At 39.2% G+C, this 23,321-nt stretch overlaps 1 non-coding gene across 1 annotated transcript; it reads left to right on the top strand.

Moving 5' to 3' along the window:
• The first annotated feature begins 16,598 nt into the window (after positions 1 to 16,598).
• Positions 16,599 to 16,675, top strand: TRNAL-CAA (transfer RNA leucine (anticodon CAA)). Its single transcript has one exon. It is a non-coding gene; the product is annotated as a tRNA-Leu (tRNA).
• Positions 16,676 to 23,321: the final 6,646 nt, after the last annotated feature.

Consider the following 23,321-nt stretch of genomic DNA (forward strand, 5'->3'; position numbering starts at 1 on the left):
CGTTTTTAACGGAACTGTCCGTTTTTATCGTTGTGTGTCCCGTTGTCCCGACAAATGTCCCCTTTATCCGTACGTCCCTTCCCTCTGTTTTTTGTTTTGATCTGTTTTTTGTGCCATTTTGGTCTAAATGTTTGTACCTTTCTTACCGAGGTCTAGACGGGACGCGAATATTTAAGGGAACGCAGTAGCGGAAATTAAGAACTGGTTTCCAGTAGCTCTCATATTTCAGGTAGCTACCGCCAGGCAGCAGCTTGAACGTTTGGCGTGGCAAGCTGTTGTTGGTTTTGTTGGAGATACACGTTTGTATTAATATGGGGAAAAGAAAGTGTACTTTCTGTAAAACCCTGAAAGAAGAGTTCCATTTCTTGAAGTAAAACACGTCATTCTGCAAACATAGAATGTTCTTTATGAAATTAGTTTTTTTCACTGAACAAGGAGGACAGGCCGATATTCCACAGCACGTTAACAGGAAAAGAAGAAGAAGAAGAAGAAGAAGAAGAAGAAGAAGAAGACGCAGTTCCTGGGGGAACTTCTAGTAGCATAACTTTTTTGTAAGAACGAATGGACTACAAACTCAGGAAGAAAGGTTGTTTGTGTTTCATACTGCAAAACACAACCATTCTTTCCGTTCAATGAATTACACAGCTCTTATCACCAGTGAACTATTTGAGAAGAAATTCACGTGTTCTAGGACGAAGTACGAGTCGATTCTAGGGAACGTTTTAACGCCGTATGCTATGCATGAAGTACATTAAAACTTAAAGATGCTAAGTGTGTGTCTGTGACGGTTGATGCATCATATCACAAAAGCGTAAAATTAGAGAAGTTTCTAGTTAGGTATTTTCCTATGAAAAGTGTTAAGTGCGAATTAATTTATTTTTCAGAACGCTGGTGGAGAAAGAGCAGAATTATTAGCTTATATTCTGGACATCTTAAAAGAATATACAGTAATTTAGTAGACAATATACCGAGCTCGATAGCTGCAGTCGCTTAAGTGCGGCCACTACCCAGTATTCGGGAGATAGTTGGTTCGAACCCCACTATCGGTAGCCCTGAAGATGGTTTTTCGTGGTTTCCCATTTTCACACCAGGCAAATGCTGGGGCTGTACCTTAATTAAGGCCACGGCCGCTTCTTTCCCAGTCCTTTCCCTTTCCTGTCCCATCGTCGCCATAAGACCTATCTGTGTTGGTGCGACGTAAAGCCAATAGTAAAAAAAAAAAAAAAGTGACAAGATTGTCGCGTTTTGTGCGGATAAGTGTAACACTTTGGTGGGCCGGAACAAGTAACGTTTCTATTAAACGTTTAAATGAACATTCCATGCATTGGTTGTGTAGCCCGTGTGGTACAGACAATCTTCACATCGACATAAAAACGCTAATGAATAGGTTACAGTATTTCAATATTTTCACATTTATACCGTGCGTGTGGAGGAACTGAAATCATTTTGTGATTTTGTTGCTACAGAATGCAAGAAGGTTGTGGGTAATGTTAAAACTAGGTGGTTGCCATTGTGTACAGCAGTTACAAGAGTTATTGTTATGTATGAACCTCTAAAGTCTTATACTGTAGGATAGGTGTCCTACATTGCTGAAACAGTTTTTTGAAAACCCAGAGTCAATTCTTCGGCTTCACTTCATATAAAGCCAATTGGAAATGTTTTCAAATTCAACCCAATAGTTGGAAAGAATCTAGATTTCAGTCACTGATATAGCTAAAGAATTAGAATTGCCTACAGAAAAAAAAAAAAAAAAAACTAGAAATGTTGTATTTTCAAACTTTTTAATTTTATAACTTTCTTTGCGGTGCACTGATACAGGTAGGTCATATGGTGACGAAGGGATAGGAGTGGGAAGGAAGTGACCGAGGTATTAATTACGGTTTGGCCCCGGTATTTGTCTGGTGTGAAAATAGGAAACCACGGAAAGCCATCTTCAGGAATGCCGACAGTGGGGTTCGAACCTACTATGTCCCGAATGCAAGATAATAGCTCCGTGACTCAAACCCCAAAACTACTTTCTCGGTTTCAGTTATTTCTTCGATTTGAATTAACTTAGAACGTGAAGGTCTTTTTCCCTAATCAGAACATGAAACTCTTATCAATTTATTGTATGACACTTTCTAGAATTATGTGGTGTTTATATTAGCCTCTGAAACCATTTCATTAGATGGCATTGTCAAATTCTGTATCTTGGGATGAGGTTTTAAAAAGTTTGAAAAATCCTTAAACATGAGATTCAGGTCCAACGATTCAGGCAGACGAAGATGAATTATTTGATGAGATAGGAGATGTGAACAATATCGTACCCAGAAAATTTTAGGAATAGTCTCCTCAGTCCATATGTAGCATATGCTCTACATGTGACTTTGTTTACTTGCAATAATACAAAACAATTTAAAGAAAATATAATAATGGTAGGAAAGTCAACTTTGAGTCCTGATGTAGCATATAAAACAATGCATTGAATGCAAAATTAGTTTCGGGAGTGAAGAGGATAGGGAGAAGTTAACGTGGAAATTGATAAAAGAATGGTGTATTGCAGGGATGGCGAACCTATGCCACGCGTGTCACTTGGTGACACGCGAACAGGATTTCGGTGGCACGCCACATGAACATATTAAAGTTTTTATATTGTGCTACAGACTATACAATATCACGTGGTTCGTATAGTAATAGTCTTTTACGTGTAAGAAATAAATATCGAAAACCTAGCCGTCAGTCAGTCGGTGAGTGAAGTTTGACGTGTGTGTGGTAGCCAGTAGCGCGTAATTATTCGTTGTGTGTTGCTGTTTATCGAATGTCGTTTGTATACGGACCTCACAAACATGTTTTCGGTGCCGATAAAACAGAAACTTAACAAAAGTAGTAACCGGATTCTTCAAGAACAGTGGACAACGGAATTCAGAGTGATAGAAATAAGCAATAACGCTTTGTGTTGCCTGTGACTGAAAACCGTCGTGTCCCGCACATTTAATGTAGGCCAAAATCACCATTTCCGGACGAATCATTTACATGTTCGTTCCATGTCAGATGAAGAAAGCTCATTTCACAGAAAATCGAAGAACACAAAAGCAAACTATTTGTTTTGTATCATCTTTCAGGCCAAGGAATAATATCAGTGCGGATGTTTCCATCTGTCTCACTGCATATTAGAGCATGGGAAGCCGATTTTTGACGGCGAGTTCTTGAAAGAGACTTTCTTATCGACATCCGATACATTAATTGAAGACTTTCCTAACAATCAGCAAATAATTAACAGAATTAAAGAAATGCCAGCCAGCCGAAATACTGTCAAAGGTAGAATAATAAGAATGAGTGAAGATGTTTCGGAGCATTTGAAAGCTGATTCGGATAACTCCCAGATGTATTCAGTATGTCTTGATGACCTTACAAGAAAGGATTGCTGTTTTGAATGATTTCCTTGTGAAAATATGATGAGGGGAGGGAGGAATTAGTAAAATTGTTGAGTTTACGAAATACGACAATAGATAAGGATATAATGAAGGATGTGAAGCACGAACTTGTATTAAAAATGGGCTTTGACTTACAGAATAGCCTCAAGTATGATGCGTATTGATAATGGGTTTGTGCAATTTCTTAAAGAAAACGTTAAACACCCTACAATGAACGTTGTGAAGTCAACAGTTAGAATCCGTCTTGGTTCAGACCTATGTGCTTCTTGTGTGTTACTGAAGACAAGAAGTTATGAACCTAATATAAATGACATGGGTACTAAATGTGAGAACGATATTTCACTCGAAGTTCATTAGCAATATTATTTTAATTGTTATATCTAATAATATTTAATGACGAGGAATGGTACAATGGGAGCTTATTATATATTTTTACAAGTAATGTTAGCCATTCTCGAAATACTTAAAAATGTATTTTTGATGTTTCTGCAAAATACAACCACGAAGCATGCAGTCGACTGTATTTACAAGATATATATTAAATAAGTAAATAAATCACTAAAAGAATAACTAACATATTATGAAACATAATTGGAAATTAAGAAAGGAAGTCGTACGGGGGGGGGGGGGGTTATAGCCATTCTTTGAAAGAAAATAACAAGTGGCACAGTAAACAGTTGAGAATAATAAAAGAGACTTAAAATGGCACACTAGCTGGAAAAGGTTCGCCATCCCTGGTGTATTGTCTTCCACATAAAGGGTAGGCATTCCATTTAAAAATATAGAGGTGGTTGTGAGTTTTGCTCTGCCTGTACCTGACACAAATGCGGTTGTGCAAAGAATCTTTTCAAGTGTGAACTCCCTGTGGGTTGATGAAAAAAAGCCGTTTTACTACGAAAACTCTTGAACCAATTGTAATTGTTAAGACTTATTTTCAAATCCTTAGATGTAAGGATTTCTAGAACCTGCTATTAAGCAATTCGATTCTCTTGCGAGATATCACGTCTTCTGATAAGTACAAAATGTACAGTTATATTCCTGATTCAGAAGCCACAGTTCATGTTCAGCAGGTTGTTGACGTTTATTTGTCATGAATTATTCAATATATCTTTTAATATTTTAAATTATGGCTCATTTTTTTAAAATGAATCAATGATTACATTATGATGCAATGCCATGATGAGTGTGTCTTTGAGTAGGTTATTAAATTGTATGTCTTTTTATGTTCAAATATTAGTTTTTATTTATCTTACTAAACCAGTACAGTCATATATGAAGCATATTTTATTTGTAACTAGTGTCCTGTTTTGTTCTGTTTTTTACATGAAGAATATGGTCGCTCTAATTTACGTGTTTGGCAGGAACTACGTTGCGAATCATGGTACCCCATATTCTGTCCTTCCCCTTATCACACATGTTAGAATATCTTTTCGCCTATCTATTCCTCGAGATCTCCTACCCGAATGTCTTCCCTCCATCCACGTCTTTCCCATCTTCAACTTTGGCCTTTCTTGAAAACCCTGGTGGTCTTTTAGTTTCCTCCTCAGTAGGTTGCGTTCTTGCATCAATCTTGATAAATGATCTTCATTTTTGTAGGTTCCTTTTCACCTCCTTGAAACAAGTTGTCTTTGTCTTCTTATCTTTAAAATAGGTAAAGATCCGATTAGACAATTGTGTAGGTCAATAAAATTATTATTATTATCATTATTATTATTATTACTATAATTTTTATTATTATTTACGATTTGCTTTACGTCGTACCGACACAATTAGGTCTTACGGTGACGATCGGATAGGAAAGGGCTTATGAGTGGAAAGAAAGTGCCCGTGGCCTTAATTAAGGTACAGCCGCAGCATTTTCCTGGTGTGAAATTGGAAAACCACAGAAAACCATCTTCAGGGCTGCCGACAGTGGGGTTCGAACCCACTATCTCCCGAATGCAAGCTCACAGCTGCTCGCTCCTAACCGCACGGTCAACTCGCCCGGTACACAATACCTATTCTAACTGTTACAAACATCGATACTCCATGTTAGTGCATAGATGGAACACAAAGCATTGCTCTCCTTCAACACTTCTCACCCTCTGCCAACGGGAGTCGGGCGATGAAAACTTGCTAGCTGTGATTCTCCAAGCGTGAGACTCAATATCCTCAGCTTGGATGCCTATAGTTTTAATATTTCTGAAACTGTCACGCGAGATAATTTCACTTTGATGAAATTTTGCAGACCTATAACTCTGAATGGGGTCTCACAGAACCTCCTGTTTGCCAGTCTATGAAGTTAAACTTCAAATAAGACTGATGTACAATAAATACCGTTAGACTAAAGTGAACATTCTGAAACATCGTGATGCCTTAATAGAAATACTACCTCTAGGTAACTACCCTTTCTTAACTCTGATCAAAATAGACGATGATTTTTATGATGATGATTAATGTTTTACGGAGTCAAACAACGAGGTCATCGATCTCTGATGAGAAGAAGTGAAATGAATGTAAATTAAATATTTCACACTAAGAAGACAATGCATAAAATAATCAGAGGGACACACCGTCAACGCCTCATTTTAATATAAATGAATCAAATAAATTGAAAAACTCCTTTAACAAATGTGAATATTTAAATGTCTGCTTCATAATCTGGAATGCTGTTCAGTAAAACTGTTATTAAATTTAAAAGCATACAGTATATTAAACGATTTGAAAACGACTTTAAAAAAATAAAACAAAATGATAACATTTAAGACCATACGTAAAAGATTAATCAAGTTTATAAAATAATCTAGCCTAAAAATAATAAAAATTAAGTTAATAATTGATGGATCACCGGTATTTGAAGAATAATATCATGGTGTAATGATTAAGAGGGAGTCCACCTCTGTGGTGTAGTGGTTAGTGTGATTATCTGCCACCCCCGGAGGCCCGGGTTCTATTCCCGGCTCTGCCACGAAATTTAAAAAGTGGTACGAGGGCTGGAACGGGGTCCACTCAGCCTTGGGAGGTCAACTGAGTAGCGGTGGATTCGATTTTCACCTCAGCCATCCTGGAAGTGGTTTTCCGTGGTTTCCCACTTCTCCTCCAGGCAAATGCCGGGATGGTACCTAACTTAAGGCCACGGCCGCTTCCTTCCCTCTTCCTTGTCTATCCCTTCCAACCTTCCCATCCCCCAGAAAGGGCCCTGGTCAGCATAGCAGGTGAGGCCACCTGGGCGAGGCACTGGTCACCCTCCCTAGTTGTATCCCCCGACCTGGAGTTTGAAGCTCCAGGTCACTGCCCTTGAGGCGGTGGAGGTGGGATCCCTCGCTGCATCCGAGGGTAAAGTCAAACCTGGAGGATAAACAGATTAAGAAGAATGATTAAGAGGGGAATCCGGCAGGGCAGTACTATTAGGCATTTATGTTTTCTTCTGAACATAAATTATATGAATAAAGAACTGGAATCACAGATAAGGATTTTTGCGAAGTAAAGGGAATTGAAAAATATTACAGGTTTGTGACAGAGTAACCAAAAAACCTCTACAATGTTGTGAGATGGACAGCAGGCAGTTTTATGATGGTAAATGGGATGAAGAGTTAGATTGTAAGCTTCATCAAGAGTGAAAGTCATTTCAGTTTTAATTGCTGTGTTAATGGAGTGACAGTACCTCATGATGATCACTGTTAAGTACCTAGATGTTAATACAAGGTCTTCATTGGGTTAATCACATTAACGGAGCTGTAAATAAACGTTAAAGCCCCCTTCATAACTATGTTTATGATGATATTTATGGGTTGTAGTACGTACTTAAAGGAGTGGGCGCTTAAGTTTCTGTTAAGACCACAATTAGAGCATGGTTCCTGGGTATGGGACTTACACCAGGTGTGGGAGTTTGAAACTGATCATTTGTGCATTCTCTCGGACTGTGACTTGTCCTTCTCTCTGCACGCCTGGGGCTATTATAAGGATACGTTGTTGTATGTTCATTGAAATACAAAAATGGTAGTGCGTAGTTGACTTGAAATGATTCCCTTTTACATTAAATCCATTCACTACAATTTTTATGCCGAAACCCTGGATTGAATGAACCGACATAACTTTGAATCTTTGATTCAACATAAGAAACACTTTAAGGTTATATCGTACTTCGACGACTTGGAGGAACATACAGCTGCAGACTACGGCCAGTTAAATGGAAGTATCTTGCTCGTTTTAGCATTGCTACTTACTCAACTAAAATTTTCCACTATATTTTGGTCCATTTTTAGGAAGAGTACTCTACTTCGTACATTACATTATTTGGTTTAGCACGTATCCTTCACGAGATATTTATTACCGCAAACTCCCACACCAGGATTACTTGATACGAACACTGGAAACTTTTCAAAGGGAGCATATTTTACTTGTAACTAGTGTCCTATTTTGTCCTATTTTTTACATGTAGTGTTACGAAAATGTTGCAAACTTTGGTCTGCGAAGACTTGGGAGTAGGGGGATGGACAGCTCGACTAAGAGGTAATGTTCCGAGTTGCTAGTGAATAGATGGCGTGGAATTACATTAAAAGACAAATAAGCTTGAGAGAAGCTCTTAAAGGTAAGAACTATTACAATAAGATGATAACGATGGAATAAAAGACGAAGAATTGGGGCAAATATTCATTATTGGAAGAGGGATTACAGAATGGAATAATTTATGAAGGGAAATTTTTGATGAATTTCCGAGTTCTTTGAGATTATTTAAGACTAGGTAAACAATGATAAAGAATATGCCACCTTGGCGACAGCACTAAATACAGATCAATGGTGATTGATTGATTGATTGATTGATTGATTGATTGATTGATTGATTGATTGATTGATTGATTGATTGATTGATTGATTGATTGATTGATAAAAGGAATGACGAGGTCTACTAACGGTTCGTTATCAAGTAAGAGGAGGAATATGGTGTCAGCCAGTCAAACATCAAGCAGGTCCACAAACTCAGGAATGATGGTCATTTGTATGCCAAGGGACACTTGCTAATCCGACTAGACTCCTTGACGACTGGGGGTATCCATTAAACAGATAGAATGACCATGGTGTGGAGATATCCCAGGACTCGTATAGGCCGGGCTGAGTGGCTCAGACGGTTAAGGCGCTGGCTTTCTGACCCCAACTTGGCAGGTTCGATCCTGGCTCAGTCCGGTGGTATTTGAAGGTGCTCAAATACGTCAGCCTCATGTCGGTAGATTTACTGGCACGTAAAAGAACTCCTGCGGGACTAAATTCCGGCACCTCGGCGTCTCCGAAAACCGTAAAAGAATAGTTAGTGGGACGTAAAACAAATAACATTATTATTATTAGGACTCGTATAGATAATACTTTCGAGATCGGAAGAGATAAGTGTTGATCAAGAGAGTTGAGGTAGGAAAGATGGAGGTGAGTAGTCTGGCGCAAGTAATTGGAAGCAATGCAAGTCAGACACTGGCCCCGAGATCGCCAAGCCACGTTCTCAAGGTGAAAACCTCTGGGATAGTGAATATCATGCAAGGAAAGGAATTATCTTCATTAACTTCCAACACATTCAGATTCATTCTTTTTGCTGACTCAGCCAGTTCTACATTATGCCCCAGTACTATTGAGAGCTCCCGATCGAATTACATTCCATCTGCCAAGTTTTTTCCAAGAAATCCTTGCCATGTGAAATGGAAGTGGGACTCCATCACTCCCATAAGTCCGTGGCTTGATTAAAATATTCTGAGCTTGCTCAGTACATTTTCTGCAAAGTTGGATGTTACCCTACTTGCACATAGTCCTAGTGAGAATTTCACCTCGAACGGGTTAGGGACGACAGCTGGATTGCGTAGTCTTAGCTGCCTGAGCACAAGGAGGGTCATGACTCAGATCATGCCCGATATGCTCACTAGTATACTATGGTAACTGATATCTCGACTCTGGCCAGTCTTGTAGCCAGGTTTCATTTTTAACTGGCATGAAAGGAAAGTCATATCTTCCTTAAGCCTGAAGTTCCTACGTTGACCTACTATTAAGTTCTTAGTCCGTTTTGAACTGTTACGTTGTTCTTTGTATGTTATGTGCTGGTTGACACATTGATTGTAGTCTTTATCGAGGTGACTGTTGTACTCCTATTCGATCCGTTTATATAAGTCTCCCCAGGCAGCTAAAATTGACTAAATCGGTTAGAAATGAATTTTGTGTCTACATCAGTAATCTTGGTGTAAGGCAGTGTATTGTTTGTAAAAGGCATATCAGTGGTGGCCGGTGGTTATTTTATTGGTGGTGCCAAAAAATTTAAAATTTGTAACCTAATCTTTCGAAGTGAATATATTCCAGTGCGATAAGTTACATGAAATTACATTATTGAACTGTGTGATCGTACAACACCTCACTTTTAATGAAGTATCAATTGAAACGAATTTAGAAATTGCGGAACTTGTTTTACAAATGGCTTTACGTCGCACCGACACAGATAGCTCTTAGGGTGACAATGGGATAAGAAAGGTCTAGGAGTGGGAAGGAAGCAACCGTGGTCTTAATTAAGGTACATTCCCAGCATTTACCTCATGTGAAAATGGGAAACCACGGAAAACCATCTTCAGGCTACCGACAGTGGGGTTCGAACCCACTATCTACCGAATAGAAACTTACACCTGCGCGCCCATTACTGCATGGCCAACTCGCTCGGTAATTGAGGAACTAATATATTTACTTTAATTCACACGCTTTTTCTTAAAACTCGTGTGTTAAGAACATTATTGAGCTACAATATAATATGCGTCATATGAGATAATATCAATTGATGAGTTAGTTAAGACCACTCCCGTTACAACAACACCAACAGTAAACATTTCTTAACTTTTTCGGGAGATAGTGGATTCGAGCCCTGAAGATGGTTTCCGTGGTTTCCCATTTTAACACCAGGCAAATGCTGGGGCTGTACCTTAATTAAGGCCACGGCCGCTTCCTTTCCATTCCCAGGCCTTTTCTCTCTCATCGTCGCCATAAGACCTATTTGTGTCGGTGCGACGTAAAGCAACTAGCAAAAATAAATAAATAAATAAATAAATAAATAAATAAATAAATAAATAAATAAATAAATAAATAAAATTCGTAGAAAATATATACGGTACATGAAGAAAACATATTTAGGACTTACTCACCTAAAGTGTTTGTTCCAAAATCTAGAACTAAACCTTCAAACGAACTAATAAGGACGATACTGAAACCATCACATGCTTGTCTCACATAAGAATAAATAAAAACAACCATTTGGTCACGATTTTAGTTGCCACGAAAATGAAATAAACAAAATGCCTTACCTTCAACTTGAATTTTTCAAGGCTAATTTACACGCATACTGTTCAGTAGGCTATATAAAATCAGAAGGGATATGTTCTGAAACCGATATAATTATACACAAAGTAATTTAACGACGCTACTAAGAACACATGAAATTAAACTAGGAAAGGTTAGCAAATGTGATATTTTGTGCTTTATTCTGGTAGGTAATGGTAAAATTGTTGCCAGCTTCTGTTAACGGAACGGAAAATCCTAGATTGTTACACTACAGATGGATGAAGTTTGCTTTCTGTCGCCAATACGAGTTTTTTTAAAAGCCACTAAATGCCTGTTTTAATACGAAAGAATGAGGAATATCTCGCCATCAAAAGATATAGTATTTAATAGTCATCAGATACTGAAAAAAATCGCTAAATTGATAACGCTGGGTGTTGTCTGCATTGTGCTTGCCATATGCTGTTTTGCTTGTTACATGGTGCACTCTAGTTAGTTGTAACATTGAAGCGTTGCGTTACGCGTCCACTGGCTCTGTCTCGGCCCATATCAACACACACAAACCTAAGCTAAACCTGTTTTACACAGTGCCCTTATGCACTGAGGTGGTGCCCATGAGATCTGAGATACACACTCAGACAAGCGCCGGCAGAGTGCACGTCTGTTTGTGCGCTCATTCAAATGCAGACAGAATAAGATAATGCATATATTTTCGTAATTTGGCAAGGAATGTGATGAACACCTATTACGTTCTAGTTACAACAATCTAGAAGAATGAACAATGAAGAAATAGAAGAGATATATGAGAACATTGATGAAGTATGGAATCTGACAAAGGACAGATGTCATAAACATGGGAAATGCAACTAGACCGAGAAGGAATTGAGAAGTTTGGTCTAGATGTCAGGAACAAACGAGGGGAGAGGTTACCAGACTTCTGCGATCAGTATAATATGATTGTGACAAACACGCTACGTGACGCTCCATTACGCCCCATGTGGCACTACCCGGTATCAAAATGACTATATCCTTGTCAAGAGAAGATATCGCAATCAATTCAAAACAAGTCACAGTTATCCTGGGGCAGAGATTGAGAGTGGTCATTGCCTAGTCATGGCCAAATGCAGTATCCAACTGAAAGAAATCGATCACCGAAAAGCGAAACCTTTAGATTTAGCCAAGTTAAAACACAACCAAACCATGGATGTTTATGTACAAAAACAGACGAATTAACGAAAGGAAATGAAGAATTGGAATGGGACACTATAAGAGGTTTGCTAGGTGTAGCTATGAAACCCTGGGAACAAGAAGACTGGAACCAAGAAAACCGTGGATTACCAGAGAAATATTGGATCTGATAGTGAAGATAAATCAGTACAGGAGAGAGAACAGGACGGAAAGCCAAGACCAATACAGAAAAGTCAAAAATCAAATTACAATTTTATGTAGAAGAGCAAAACATGCGTGGATGGTCGAGGTAACCGAGAATATCAGAATATATATAGTTGAAGGAAGGACGGACAGAGCGTATAGGAGCATTAAAATATTAAACCGGAAACCTAAAGCGAAAAGCTCCGTAGTAAAAGATAAAAATGGTAAAATATTAATAGATGGTGATGATATCAGTGCACTGTGGAAGGAATACCTTGAAAAACTGTATAAAGGAGGAAATATACTGAATGATCTAAGATGTATTGAACTAGAACATGTAGTAAAGGAAGATGATAAAGGTCCTACAATAACAAGGAGGGAGTCTGAATCAGCTCTTCAGCGATTACATGAAAATAAAGCTACCGATCCAGATAACATACCAGGAAAACTGCTAAAGAATTTGGGAGAGAAAATGAAAGAACTTCTATTTGCCACAATCTGCGGATGCTATGATGAAGGTGAAATTCCAGAATATTTCATCAAAAGCGAAACGGTTATGATACCGAAGAAGGGAAGTAGTGTAGAATGTTCCGATAACAGAACCATAACTCACAGGGCGAGTTGGCCGTGTGGTTAGGGGCGCAGAGCTGTGAGCTTGCATCCGGGAGATAGTGGGTTCGAGCCCAACTGTCGGCAGCCTGAAGATGGTTTTCCGTGGTTTCCCATTCTCACTCCAGGAAAGTGCTCTGGCTGTACCTTAATTAAGGCCACGGCCGCTTCCTTCCCACTCCTAGGCCTTTAATATCCTGTCGTCGTCATAAGACCTATCTGTGTCGGTGCGACGTAAAACAAATTCTAAAAAAAGAACCATAACTCTGCTCTCTCATACATCCAAAATACTACTATCAACAATAAAAAACAGGATAAATAACAAATTACATTTTCAAATTGATCAGGACCAGTTCGGCTTTAGGACAGGGATGGGGACAAGTGAAGCCAGCTCAGCTTTTCCAACAATACTAGAAAGGAGGTTAGAGGTGAATAGGAACACCTATCTAGCGTTTGTAGATATTGAAAAGGCTTTCGATAACGTGATTTGGGACAAACTGCTTAAAATTCTTAAAGCTACAGGTTTGGACTGAAAGGACAGGAGGCTGATATTGCGAATCTATGAATGACAGACCACAATGGTAGATATCGGAGGTAGTATCCAGACGGAAAAAATCAGGAAAAGAGTAAGCCAGGGCTGCTCTTTCTCACCGTACTTTTTATGTATTCATTGAAGCAGCCATAAATAAGTTTAAGGCAAATACCAAAGGAGTAAAAGTAAATGGGCACCACATCCAATGCATTCGATTTGCAGACGACATAGCAATTGTAGCAGTCTCCGAGAAAGAGTTGTCTAAAATGATCACTGTATTGTCATCAGCATTGCCAGATTCACGCTGTAGTATGTCTCGTACATACTGAAAACAAAACAAAGTCAAATACAGAGTGAGACAGAGAAAATGTAACACATACATAAGTATATAACAAGGAAATATTATGTGATTTCTTCCATGTCAGTCTATTTTTCATTGATTTCGGTTGGCACACAACACATCGTACTGAGAGAGAAATGTCTTCAGTTCATCTTGACGTACGATACGAAAAACACTATGGTGGAAGCAGAAGGAAATGAACGAACACTAGTGAAACAATGAGGACGCGAAGAACACAGAATGGTGGAAAATGAACACGAATAGAGATGACACTGGTGGTGTCGTAAAGCACTCAGACACAGATATTGGAGGCCGGTACCACTGCCGCGAGGAGCGTCATAATATCCAGTAAAAGAAATATTTAGAATAAAAAGGCAGTTGGTCAGAGGGGGAAGTTACGTAATAGGGGTGGAGAAAAGGTCAGAGATAGCAGGAGAGCGGTCATTATTAAGGATAGCTGTAGCAAGAGGAGAAAGGTTGAGGGCTTCTTTAATCGCAGAATGATTGATGGCTAGGGCAGATTGTAAGTATTTGAGACGAAGATCATGGTCATGAGTAACGATGCTGGGGAAAGATTAAAAAGACATACCGTGGAGGCCACTGCGTGGGCTACTTGGAGGCACCGGCAGTGCCAATGCACTATGAGTGACTTTGTCTCATTTTCAAAAATCAATGCCTGACTGGCCAACAAATGATACAGATGCTGATTCCCGTATGGAACCTGTAATATTTGTCCTGAATGAGTAAATTTATAATACCAATATAGTTGGTCTGTTGTTCGTAGGTGTGCTATTTAGCAACTGATGAGCCCAACTTAACACACTGGGGCGAAACGCTGGGAACCAGGAATGAGTTAGCTGGGAAATTTATAATGTCCAATAACGGACCAACTATATTGGTGTTATAAATTTATTTATTCGGGACAAATATTTCAGGCTCCCTATGGGAATCAACATCTGTATCATTATGAACGAATTTACACCAACATTAAGCTTACTAAAAATATAGTGGAACAAGTCCCCCGTTTCCCTTACCTAGGAAGCCTTATCACCCATGACAACGGGTGAAGCAAAGAGATCGAAAGGCAAATGACACTTGTTTAACAGGCGTACAGTAATAAGAGAAATATTTTCATCAGTGCAAATTAAGAGTTTGGAATTAGGGAGACAAATCAGGATTGAAAACGATTGGAAGCGTTTGAGATGTGGGTCTGGAGACGAATGCTAAGGATTAACGGTTTGAAGTGAGACCAAGCAAAGGCGTTCTGCAAGAAATTCAAGGGAAGAGAGAACTGATGTTAACGATACGGAGAAGAGCTAAATTCACTGGGCACATCTTGCTACACAATGCCTTTCTTACCAATCAGCTGGAAGGAAAACATCACGAGGAAGAAAGGCCGAGGACGACCGAGGAAATATCCTTCAAGGTTTAGCACAGAGTCTCCATTATTGTTCTGATTATGAAATGAAACGAGGAGCTGAGGACAGGAAAGAATGGTTGCATAGACAATGCATTGTCTTTAGACACTGATGATATATTTTCTAGAAATTTAAATTTACTGTAAACTGTTCTAGATAGGAACAATTCTCATATATCTTCATTAAATTGGTGTTGCCATGGCATACCGGCACTACCTCACGAGCTGTTCTAATCTATATGCGAAATAAATTAATTGAGAACGTACGTTTCTCAGTTTTGTTGCTCAGAAAGGAACTGCAGTGGTTTCCCACTTATCCTCCAGGCAAATGCCGGGATGGTACCTAACTTAAGACCACGGCCGCTCTCTTCCCTCTTCCTTGTCTATTCCTTCCCATCGTCCCATTCTCCGACAAGGCCGCTATTCGGCATAGCAGGTGGGGCCGCCTGGGCGTGGTACTGGTCATTTCCCCTGTTGTATCCCCCGACGCTCCAGGACACTGCCCTTGAGGCAGGTGGGATCCCTCGCTGAGTCCGAGGGTAAAACCAACCCTGGAGGCTAAACAGACTAAGAAAGAAAGAAAGAAAGGCAACTAGCTGCAAATCAAGTCGCTCAAGTTTGTACGGCAGATTGCGCACAGTTGTACACATCGATGGAACAGGACGTTGGCGCAGCAATAGTTTGGAAACGGCGAAGGTAGTAAAAAGAAGTACTCCCAAGGGGAGGTACGGGCAGGGATCAGCTTTCTGTGAGCAGAAAACTCGGAACCTGTCAACGTTCTCTGTGGGGGATTGTGTCTGTATACGCTGATGAAAGTGAAGTCTGTACAACTGATATGGAAATCGTGTCTTGAATGTGAAGAGACACAATGACTGTGAAGGACGAAGAGCAGAGCAGCCATTCATTTACATCACTCGCGTTTGTTAATGCTATTCATGAAATTGTGAGGGAGACAGACGAGCGTCGCTGAATTACTTGGAGGTGCACTGGGGACGAAATGACTAAACAAGAAGGATACCACTTTGCGTTGTTAGAGTGGTGCCGAAAAGAAACAGTATTCTTCAGCTTTACCCGTTAACCTATAAAGAGTTGAAAAACCTTTGCCTTCGCAGAAAACCGATGTTACAACGCAGAACGAAGGACGTTATATGCATCAAATCTCCTAGTTTGCCGTGTTTTATATATTATTACGTTTGTAAAGGAATACTTACTTGTTCATGGTGTTGAACACACAGCTCCACCTCCAATGAGATATAGCGGATACGTTAATGATTGCATATATATTTTCGACGACGCTAGCGTAGGGCAATGCTAGACATAGTACATAACGGACTGTAGCTTTAGCTAATATACAGCGTGTTAATTTACCTAGAGATAAAAATAAATCATGGAAAAATATCTTCAGACTGGAGTTCGAACCGACCGTCTCTCGAAGACAAACTTAGTTATACGACCAGTACCTGTTAACCCACACGTTCAGTGACGAGAATACCGTGTCTTGTAGTATGGGCAAGGACATTTTCCTTGAATATTGAATTTTCACGACCGCATTGTAATCGAAACAGACTTTCAACGTATTAGGTCGTGTTACGTACATATAGTACATGTTGAAGAGATCTTAAGTATAGAACAAAGACGGCCTAGGCCACCATAGCTCAATTGGTAGAGCAACCGACGCAAAATCGGGAGGTTGTGGGTTCGGATCCCACTGGTGTCCGGCTGGCCATTTTTGTTCTGTACTTAACATCTCTTCAACACGTACTATATGTACGTAACACGACCTAATACATTGAAAGTCTGTCTCGATTACATTTTCCTTGTCTGAAGTTCAGCTCTGTCGACTCGAATATAGCAGAAATACAATGTAGGGATGCCTTGTGCCCGTGTCACAGTGCAAACGTGTCACTGAAAAATGTCGTTTAGTATATGCGATTCTGTCAGCTTGGTATACTGGTAAGTAAGAGAGTCTGTTGAATTGGTGAAGGAAGCAACGGGAAAATCATTTTTCTAGTATGCCTTTTCGTCACACCCAACTTATCTATGACAGCTGCTAACTATCTGATGAGGACTAAACAAGAACAAGAACAAGAACAACAACAACAACAACAACAAAATAAACAACATAATCAGGAATCACAACAATGTCGTTGATATTTGTATTACTTAAATGTACAGCAGGAACCTCAGCTGAGTTGTCGGTTATTCCCCGTGCCGTGACTGGGAGAGGGGATGATACAATAGCCACCTGACCTACAGTATATAGCTCGCCCATTGTATGTCATGGTTTCAACAAGTCTGCGATAAGCTTCCGTACAGTATACAGCATGATTGCTTGTTATACAGCAGTAATTGATCGATTTAGTGCGTTTCGTGAATTCAGAATTAAGTGTTGAACAGCATATTTTCGTGTGCTGTGGATTTTTAAACAACGGATCTCCTGGGGGAGTGAGACGAATATTCCTCGAACAATTTCCTGGAACGTGAGTGCCAATACTTTGTGGACTTAAGAAAATTGTGAAATAACTGAAAACTGTGGGTTCAGTGCCAAAGAAAAAAATAGAATTAAAACAACCGATTGTCTTAAATGATGAAAAAATCAAGATATTTGTGAAAGACTTGAGCAAAGCCCTTCCCCCGAAAATACATATTTCCTTTTTACTATTGGCTTTACGTCGCACTGACACAGATAGGTCTTATGGCAACGATGGGATAGGAAAGGCCTAGGAGTGGGAAGGAAGCGGCCGTGGCCTTAATTAAGGTACAGCCCCAGCATTTGCCTGATATGAAAATGGGAAACTACGGGAAAACCATCTTCAGGGCTGCCGAAAGTGGAGTTCGAACCCACTATCTCCCGGATGCAAGCTCACAGCTTAGTGCTCCTAATCGCACGGCCATCTCGCCCGGTCGAAAATATTTAAGGGAAATGGATCAAGAAAGTGAAGTTTCGTATTCTTCTGCAGGACAGGCGTCAAATTAACTGATATTTGATCCTTCCACAGTCACAGAAATGAAAAGTTTAATCCCAAGGTCTCCAACCGCAAAAAAACATTACTGTAATTGATTTCTTTAGCCTGTCAACGGTGGTTTCTCATGAGGCGTGGTTTTATTTACATGGACGTGTAAATTCGCAAAATAACTGGTACTGGTCATGTGAGAATCCAAGAATGATTCATAAAACTCCAGTACATAGCCTTTAGAAAAGTATTTTGCTGCACTCTTAATGCAAAAATAATTGTATGACCGTTATTTTAATGGCACCATTAATTCTGATCGGTATATAGAATTAATCATCATCATCATCATCATCATCTGTTTACCCTCCAGGTTCGGCTTCTCCCTCGGACTCAGCGAGGGATCCCACCTCTACCGCCTCAAGGGCAGTGTCCTGGAGTTTCAGAGACGTGGTCGGGGATACAACTGGGGAGAATGACCAGTACCTCGCCCAGGCGGCCTCACCTGCTATGTTAAACAGGGGCCTTGTGGAGGGATGGGATGACTGGATGGGATAGGCAAGGAAGAGGGAAGGAAGCGGCCGTGGCCTTAAGTTAGGTACCATCCCGGCATCACCTGGAGGAGAAGTGGGAAACCACGGAAAACCACTTCCAGGATGGCTGAGGTGGGAATCGAACCCACCTCTACTCAGTTGACCTCCCGAGGCTGAGTGGACCCCGTTCCAGCCCTCATATCACTTTTCAAATTTCGTGGCAGAGCCGGGAATCGAACCCGGGCCTCCGGGGATGGCAGCTAATCACGCTAATCACTACACCACAGAGGCGGACATATAAAATTAATACTGGTATTTTATTCTGAACTAGCTGAGCAGGAAAAGCCACTTGGAAGTTTCCAGCAAGACGGGAATACGGCACATACCGCTCTTAATTTAATAAATGCAGTGCATCCTGTTTTGGGGGACAGGATAATTAGCACACATTTGTGGCCAACTGACTTTCCCTACTTAATGCCTTGAGTCTTCTATTCATGGGGCAATTTGGAAGAAGCTGAAAAATACCGTTCGCGCAGAGATGTTTAAGATTCACTATAGGACCCGTACTGCTCCGTAGTATTCATTATTAATAGGTCAGATAACTCGTCTTGATATGCATGTCGTAGTCATATTGTTTTGCCTGCACTTTTCAATGGTTCTATGAACATTTAACAAGAAGCGCGTCGTGGTATGCAGCAGTTCCTAGTCGGAATTCATCCACTCTGATGTCATGATGCCGTCTGTTTGGTAAAAATCTACCCTTATATTGGCTTTTTTTTTAAAAAAAATCCTGCAGTTCTCGATGCATGGCTTGGTATTATGACGTAGAAGGCAATGGTACTTATAATCGCAGTCTTGTCTTGTGAGATCATAGGTTAGTGTCGAATAAGCATTTTGTTTTGCCAGGTAGACGACAGTTTTATGATACATGGCCTTTACTCTCTCTAGTGTGGCTAGGTTATCCTTCGACTGGTGTTCCCAGATAAAGTCTAAGGCGTATGTCAAGATGAGGTCTGTTTGTACGTAGACGTTTTTCCTCTCAGCAGCACTTAATTTATAAGGAATGCTCTGCCATCTGTTGAATATATTTGGAAGCTGGGAAAGATTAGAGAATTAAAGAGTATCCGGCAGGGAATCGTATTCCTGCGTGATCAGAGGAAGTGTATACTCTCTGGCTTGACGGGTAGTAATAGTGCATGGCTGCAAAAGGATGAAATCACATATACCGTTTAATAATTTGTTTTCAATATTACTCAAAGTTGTCTGAACCTAGAGAACTAACAGTGTCTCATGATTCACCGGCGATTCATTCCGGAGAGAGTAAAACAAGAACAAGAGAAACAAATCGGTCCTGTAAAAGGAACGGATGGATTTGGCAAAGCTGTTTTTAGTTAACTCTTTTTATACATATACGAAACTGAATTGCTAAGAGTGAACTGGAATATTATCACACACTACAACGCTTATCTGCAGGCTGAGAGAGAACATTTCCAACATTTAGAGAAATGGGGTATATTTAATTTATTTTCTATCCGTCTTTCTGTCTGTTTGTCACTCGTTTACCGACACGCGGCGTGCAGGAAAGAAAGCAACCCTTGCGGGACCCGCTCTGTAAGTCCGTATATAAGTGTCCATCATCTCGAAACGTAAGGCTACTATACTGCTGAGGTGAAAACGTTCCTGAGTATCAAGCAGAAAAGCCCGTAGTTAGTTTAATACAACGAGCTCTTTATGGTTCCGTTTGTTAACTTTCCAGATTTACACTTTCGGTGGTGCACATGGTCCCGAGATTCACTCAGTCTGCACCAAAAATGAGTACCAGGTTTAGAGGGAGACCTAGCTCAACACGGGGAAAATAGGCCAATATTCATTCGATTGTTATATATGCTACAAACGTTGTTGACAAATGCTGCACATATCCCAGTATTGGCACGCTTCAGAGCAATCGGAAGCAACTTCAATGATGTCAAAATTCTAATTATAATATTTTGAAATAAAATGTTAAAAATTTCCCGCCTTTTTAACAATATATCACGGTTTCCTTCATAACCCTCTTACTGTTTCACGGATAATTATTTTGCCATTTCACAGTTCTATATATGCACTAGTCGAAACAAAAATGGAGTTCAAGTTACTAAAATGTCAGTGTGAAAACAGCTAACGTCAATACGAACTAAAATGATGATCTTTTCATCAGGTAGTTACCAAAAGAACCGTATGTAGAAGGCGGTGAAAAAATAACAAATGGAGATTATTTAAACCAATTATTAGAAAGAAGATTTTTCCTAGGACATTCTTCTTTAATCTGAACTTCCGCAAGCAAGACGTAGACGAGTACAAGTAAAGAAACCTGTTTATTAGAATTAAACATCTAATATTGACGGAGAGTATAATTCGCGGCAACACGCACGACATCAGCTGCAGAAATTAAATTGCTGCGCGAAATTAAACGACCAGCGAAAAGAATTATCAAGATTGATACGTCACGACTTGACTTAGAAGACCTATATTTGTCCGATACTGCTTATTACAGACAGAAGAGACTGACCAGCTGTCAAGTGCATTTATAATAAAGAGAACATAGAGAAATCACATTCGCTTTCCAAGCAAGATAGATAGTTATTACCTATCTCACCTTATTTGAAACTACTATATTGTGATTAATCGTCCCAAAGCAGAACTTACATATCATAAGCATTCCAAAACAGATATTAATTGTAAGATGGCGACACTAAGTAACATATTTTATTATTCTGTTCCAAACGCACGAGATTCTACTATGATGCTGTAAAAGGACGAAGGCGATACTACTCGGGCTATGGCAGCGCGATCCGATGTTGATACTCCAGGATGATTAGAGATCAGGTGAGAGGAGCTGAGCATGTACCCATACAGCTAAAAGAGAACCTTTCCGATGACCAGATGCGGGATGGCAACAGGATTCAATAAGTAAAGTCCTCTATGAGTCGTTTTTGTAAGTAAAAATCTTTCTTTATTTGGCTATATGATAATATGTTTTGTGACAGTGTGAGTGTGTGCGTACATATACATCGAAATGAGGTTATAGGATGTAGGTATTCATCTGCTATTAATGTCAAATCCACATGTAGGCATAGTCAACCAGTGATAACCGTTCGTAATATTATCAATGTGGTGTGAGAGAAGGTAACTCGTATTTTGAAGTGTATAAAGTGCGAGATAGATGTTAATACACATGTGCCATGATTTCATCAGGCTAGTGAGTTAAGAGATCGTATTTAGGAAATGTCTACGGTGAAATAGGAAGTAGTACAGCTTAGAGTTATGATACATTTTTCTTTGACAGTATGGCGGTAGGAATAATGTTATAATATGAGAAGATTGTGGCATACATGCATCGTGTTTAATGAAATGATGTGCTTATAATGTATTGAGATGTTTATTACGTGAAGTATGGAATGATAATTGATGAATAAGAATGATGATATAGGCTGATGATGATTAGTGATAGTAATATTTGTTTTTCTTCGAGAGATTGGTCATAGTAGTCTTATGTGAGATGATGTTATTTCCAAGTTATGCATTCTGAGATATATATTGAAAACGTATTACTTTCAATTGCTAATTCTAATCCTAGGTACACTCTAGGTAGCTTAGGATACGATCTCAATACCATCAGTGCAATGTTATTTTGAGTATTAAGGGTCATCAAACGAGCCATGAGGCTAACGATGATAATAATTTGTCCTTCAATGAATTATTTACGACAATTTTAGAGAACTCTCACACACGATAACCTAATTTCTGATTTTGTTTAAGCAAGTTGACATATCACTGGAGATCTAGTTACTCATATAAGGATTTTTAGTTGAAGATAGAGTCTTCTAACATGCCAGATTTTCTACCTGTGGTATGATTTGTTAGAAATTTAGCAAAATACACTTGATAATGCTACTTTTAGCCAAATACGCACTTAAATTAATTCTTAACCTTGGATTAAGGTAATAATTTCTAGGATTTACCACATAAGCCATATGACTATATTATTTTAAGATCAATTACGACTTAGAGCGGACATGCCTTTGCTTATGCTGAGGTCAAATACTAAGAAACAAGATGATGCAAAGACCACTTAAGCATATATTAATGAACTGAAGTTATTAGAAGATTGCAAATGATTTTCCATGTGATTTTCAGTTGTGTATGAACACAAAATATTAAGTACAGCATAGAATGACATTCGTTTTGCTAGTCATGTATGAGTTAAATATTAATTGACAGAATTTTAAAATTATTTTGAGGAGCAGTTTGGCTCAAGAAGAAGAGATTCCAACTCTTAAAGAAATATTTATTAGACATTTCAAACTGCGTTCTACATTCTTTTGAACAACTGTGATCTGGAATAATGTACATATTAATTAATGTAACTTTGTATTCATTTTCATCTAGCTAGATGCATCTCATATTTTCAATGTTATTTAGTACATTTTGCTTAACCAATACTTTTAATTTTTCAACTGATCTTCTGGACATTATGTTATATTTTACTTAAATATTTTCAAGAGGCCAAAGTGTTAATAGATTGATAATTATGGCCTGGGTTTTAGTTACCTGCTACTAGCTTTCCAAACTTAATTCTTCTTTTACTTCAATTTAGCAGTGACAGACCACTGCATACTGAATTAATGGATCAACGAAGATCGAATAACTTTAATTCCAAGCATCTTAGTTTGACAAACAAGAATTCTTAGAGTACTACGAGATTATTTACTCAATATGAGATATTTCAATGAGGTTTTAGGCGAACCTTTTTCCCAATATTCGAATTGAGCAATCAATAAATGATGAATGGTGAAACTTCACAATTCTTTTAATGTCTACTTAGGATAAGAATTAGTTGTAAG

This window comes from Anabrus simplex, chromosome 1 (assembly GCF_040414725.1).
Source record: "Anabrus simplex isolate iqAnaSimp1 chromosome 1, ASM4041472v1, whole genome shotgun sequence".
Taxonomy (NCBI): Eukaryota; Metazoa; Arthropoda; class Insecta; order Orthoptera; family Tettigoniidae; genus Anabrus; species Anabrus simplex.